The following is a 5,592-nucleotide window of genomic DNA, read 5'->3' on the forward strand; positions in this document are numbered from 1 at the left end:
CTTCATACCACCCAAGAATCATAAGGCTTTTCCCCAATATAGTTGCCTGGAGGATCATAATTGCAAACAACAAACTGAGAATTAGCCTTGCAAGGCACTCTAGCACATCCAAGCCGCACCGAGCTCCTTCACACCATCTGAGTGTAGTGCCCACATTCACCACCCACGCATTTATTCGATGCATGATCATACAGCGGCTTCTCGTTCGCCCACAGCTTCACTGCATTCGCCCCGGTGAACTCAGGGTAGTAGCCCGCGGCTACGTTTTCCCCGTACGGCCCGGTTGAGTGAATCATGGCGCAGTCACCCTTTCTTTTTTCCGCATAGGCTTGAGCGTACGCGGCCACGGTGTTGCTCCATTGCATGGGCCCGACGCCGACCTCGGCTCGAGCTCAGTTGTGAAGCGCGAGGTAGTCACCGGGGGCGTTTTGAGCTTTGGTTAGGGCGAGGAGGAAAATGAAAGTGACCATGAAAGCGGCCATGATCCGAAGGGTTTGAGTCCACATAATTCCGATGAGAGATGAGATGAAGATTGAGAATGAGGGAATGATGTATATAGAGATGGAAAACTTAATATGGAATGTGATGGGTAAAACCATGAATTATGAACTAATTATGTCATGCTTGGGAATTCAAAGAGAATAAATTCATTCTCGCTTCCATGTTTAATTACGAGCTAGATTTTTGTTTGGATTAGCTTCAAATAAATGAAAATTTTCTAGATTTAGCTAGTTTATGATTTTTTTTTTAGGATTAATGAAACTTAATCCGCCCGATTATGGTTAATCTTAAAAGATACATTTTTACTTGTAGGTATATATTTATTGTTTTATTTAGTTTCATAATTTTATTTATTTATTCTCCTCCAATTTTTTAAAATATGTATTAAAATTGAATTGGTTAATTAAATGTTCAAAAATAAATAAATAATGTTAATATTTTATTAAAATTTTGAGTAAACGAAATGAACTAATTTAACCGAAAATTTTTATAAGCTATTTAGATTGGGTTTATTATATAAAAAGAATTTTAGATTAAAAATATTTACTACTAATTGAGTTGTGAATTTTTGTATTTCTTTTTCCTTTTTCTAAAAGTAACCGTAACTTAAAACATATAGTCATGGATGAAATAAAACCTTCTACCTCTCGAGTAATAGTATATTTTAATTACTATTGACTTATGTGCAGCAGAGCTAATTGCCGTCGTGGGTCTCCCGATTTCGATGCCGAAACATCGTGACTGGTTTTTCGCATCTCCGTCGCGGGCATTTATTCCCGTTGACTTCAAACAACATTTGACAGCTATTCTGGGAGCTATTCTCCGTGTGTAAAATTGTTAAGAGAATGATCATGAATCTATAAGCAAGGAATAATCTCACAGGACAACAAGCAGAAAGTACTTAATCTCAAACTAGACAGTATCATATCAGTGTAGAGATGGATGGTTCCTAAAACTTGGTAATTCTCCATTTATTTTTGCAGTATTGGTAAGAAAGCACTTAATATCATACCATTAGGAAGATATTGTCCACTTTGAGTTCACCTCAATGGACCCATGATCGTTCCCTAAATTCGCCGAGTTGGACTTTCATCCAACACTTCCCCTCGACTTCTTTTCTTTTTCTTTTTTCTTTTGGAGTTCTTTGTTCGACATTTGAGAATTCTATTGACATGGTTAAGTTTAGGGCGTGGCTCTGATACCATGTTAGACGAACACGACTCTCCACAATGGTATGATATTGTCCACTTTGAACATAAGCTCTCATCGCTTTGCTTTGTGCTTCCCAAAAGGCCTCTCCCCGATGGAGATAGTATTTTCTAATTATGAACCCACGATCATTCCCTAAATTAGCTGAGGTGGGACATTCATCCAACAAAGATCATACCATTGTGGAGACGAGTGATTTCTAAATCTCGGTAATTCTCCATTTATTTATGCAATTTTGGATAGAAAAGAGGACAATATCGTACCATTGTGAAGATATGATTTCTAAAACTCGTTAATTTTCTCCATTTATTTTTGCAATTTTGGGTAGAAAAGTAGACAATATCATAAAATTGTAGAAATTCATGATTGCATTCATTCTCCATTTAGGGGAGAAAAGTATACAATATCATATTATTGTGGAGATTCCCCAATATACAAAGAATAACCATTAGGCTTTTCCCCAATCTAGTTACTAGGAGGATCATAATTGCAAACAACAAACTGAGAATTAGCCTTGCAGGGCACTCTAGCACATCCAAGCTGCAACGAGCTCCTTCACACTATCTGAGTGTAGTGCCCACTGATGGTGCTAATATTACACATGCGGAAGCAATTTGGATCTTTGGCACTTTTAGAACATCAAGTATAGTAAATAACTAGCATGTTCATAAGTATTAAAACTTAATGAATTTGAATACTAACCTTTTGTAGTTCAAATTCTTTTTTCCTCACGAACCGGTTTCGATCCACCACTAGTGTCTTCTCCACTATCCTTCGTCCTTAGAACAGAATTGTTGAATCTGGTGAATGACTAAACTTGGGAGGGATTTAGCATATATGAAGAGAGACTCTACATATAGTTCAAGTAATCATACTATAGTCAAAGTGTTCTTAGTTTATTGGATTTAGATTAATGATCGTAAAGTTCACTTTATTCAATAACAATCTTTACTGAATAAATATCAGTAATAACTTTATTGAAAATAGAATATGTCTTTGTTTACAAACTAGGGCATCACATACTCATGCCTTTTCTCCCACTTGCCCTAGATTACATAACTCGTAGTCCTAGACTCACTAGGTGCCCTTCAAACACTTTAGCCGTGAGAGGCTTTGTAAATGGATCAGCAATGTTGTGCTCCGAAACTATCTGTTTGACGATCACATCTCCTCGTTGCACAATCTCCCTTATGAGATGATATTTGCGCTCAATATGTTATCCTCGCTTATAACTTCTTGGTTCTTTCGAATTTGCAACTGCTCTTGTTATCACAATAAAGAGTGACGGGAAGATGCATATTTGGAACGACTTCCAAATAAGTTAAGAACTTTCTAAGCCATACAGATTCTTTCGCTGCTTAACAAGCAACAACATACTCAGCCTCCATGGTGGAATCAGAAATGCAACCTTGCTTTATGCTTCGCCATATTATTGCTCCTTCGTTCAAAGTGAAGACAGATCCTGATGTCGATTTCCTCGAATCTACATCAGTCTAAAAATCTGAGTTAGTGTACCGTGTAAGGATCAGATCCTTAGCACCGTACATTAGCATATAGTCCCTCGTTCTCCTAAGATACTTGATTATATTCTTAACGGCAGTCCAATGAGCACGTCCTGGATTGGACTGATATCTGCTGATAATTCCCACAGCATAGCATATGTCAGGTTGGGTACATAGCATGGCATACATCAAACTACCGACTGCTGATGCATAGAGAATGTGTCTCATATCCTCAATTTCTTAAGGTGTCTTAGGACTTTGTTCCTTCAACAAATGAACTCCATGCCTGAAAGGTAATAATCCTTTCTTGGAGTTCTACATCTTATATCGAATCAACATTTTGTCGATATACGATGCCTGAGACAATGCTAGTGTTTTGTTCTTACGATTCCGAACAATTTGGATTCCAAGAACAAACTGAGCCTCTCCCAAATCTTTCATTTGGAATTGTGTCGCTAGCCAATGCTTAATGTCAGTCAGAAATCCCACATCATTCCCAATGAGTAGAATATCGTCAACGTCCAACACTAGGAAAGCTAGTTGACAATCCTTTTATAGACACAAGGTTCGTCAACATTCTGTTTAAAGTCATAAGATATGATCGCGGTATCAAACTTTATATTCCAGGATGGAGATGCTTGCTTCAACCCATAAATGGATCTTTTAAGCTTGCAAACCCTATGTTTGTGATCCTGTTCAATGAACCCATTTGGTAGAGCCATATAGATACTCTCTTCAAGATTTCCGTTGAGAAAGACTGTCTTATCATCCATTTGCCAAATTTCATAATCATAAAATGTGGCAATAGACAAGAGTATTCTAATCAATTTAAGCATAGCAACAGGAGAGAAGGTTTCTTCATAGTCCACCCCCTCTCTTTGGGTATAACCCTTTTCTACAAGACGAGCTTTAAAGGTTTGTACCTTACCAGTTTGGTCTCGTTTCCTCTTATAAATCCATTTGCAACTAATAGGTTTTACCCCATCTGGTTGATCTACAAGTTCCCATACTGAATTGAAGTACATTGACTCCATTTCAAGATTCATGGCTTTGATCCACTGATCTCTATCTTCATCATTCATTGCCTGTTTATAGGTCAATGCATCCTCAACGCCATCATCAGGTATGATGACTTGAGTTTCTGCGAAACCCAAGTAACGATCAGGTTGAGTTATAACCCTCCCACTACGTCGAGGCATTGTCAACTCTTGAGAAGGATGGGATTGACCAGAAGTGTCATCTCCATCAACAACTCTTGTTCAAGGACCAGCTTGATCAACAACTGTTGTTGTATTATCAGTAGCTTCTTTAGAAATCTCACTTAATATTAGTTTGCTGCAAGGTTGATGATTTCTTACGTGGTCTTCCTCTAAGAATGTAGCGTTTGTTGATACAAACACTCTATTTTCTTGAAGGTCATAAAACAAACCACCTTTCGTCTCTTTGGGGTATCCTACGAATAGACATAATTTTGAACGAAGTTCTAATTTCTTGAGGTTTTGCAACAACACATGTGCTGGACATCCCCAAATTCTGAAGTGACGTAAATTACCTTTACGCCATTTCCATAACTCATAAAGTGTTTCTCAAACACTCTTAGTAGGAACCATGTTCAAAATGTATGTGGCAGTCTCCACTGCATATCCCCAAAACGGATCGGGTAATTGAGCGAAACTCATCATAGACCGTACCATGTCTAAAAAAGTTTTATTTCTCCTTTCTGATACATCATTTTGTTCAGGCATACCAGGGGCTGAGAGTTGGGACTTTATTCCATGTTCTATCATATAGTCCTGAAATCTTAAGTCCATGTACTCTCCTCCTCGATCTAATCGAAGTATTTTAATAGTTTTACCTAATAGATTCTCAACCTCAGTCTTATACTCTCTGAATTTTTAAAGAGCTTCGAACTTGTGACACATTAGGTAAAGATAGTCATACCTTGAATAATTATCAATAAAACTGATGAAATATTCATATCCTCCTCGTGCTTTGACATTCATTGGACCACAGAGATTTGTATGCATGAGTTCTAAGGTTTCTTTGGCTCTATAACCTTTTTCCAAAAACGATCGTTTAGTCATTTTACCCTCAAGACAAGACTCACATGGAGGTAAAGAGTTGTCTTCTAACTTATTTAGAAGTCCTCTTTTAACCGATCTCTCAATCCTATTGAGATTAATGTGGCCTAGTCTTAAATGCCAAAGGTAGGTATTAGGAGAAATCTTTTGTCGTTTATTTTGAGGTTCAACTATTTTAAACATCTCGGTATTTAAAATAGCTTTTGTTATGCTCAGTTTTGACATATATGAGTTGTTTTCTAGTTTTGCAGAACAAATATGAATGCCTCTTTTGCAAATGAACATTTCATTGATTTCAA

Source organism: Cucurbita maxima, unplaced genomic scaffold (genome assembly GCF_002738345.1).
Source record: "Cucurbita maxima cultivar Rimu unplaced genomic scaffold, Cmax_1.0 Cma_Scf00279, whole genome shotgun sequence".
In the NCBI taxonomy this organism is placed as follows: domain Eukaryota; kingdom Viridiplantae; phylum Streptophyta; class Magnoliopsida; order Cucurbitales; family Cucurbitaceae; genus Cucurbita; species Cucurbita maxima.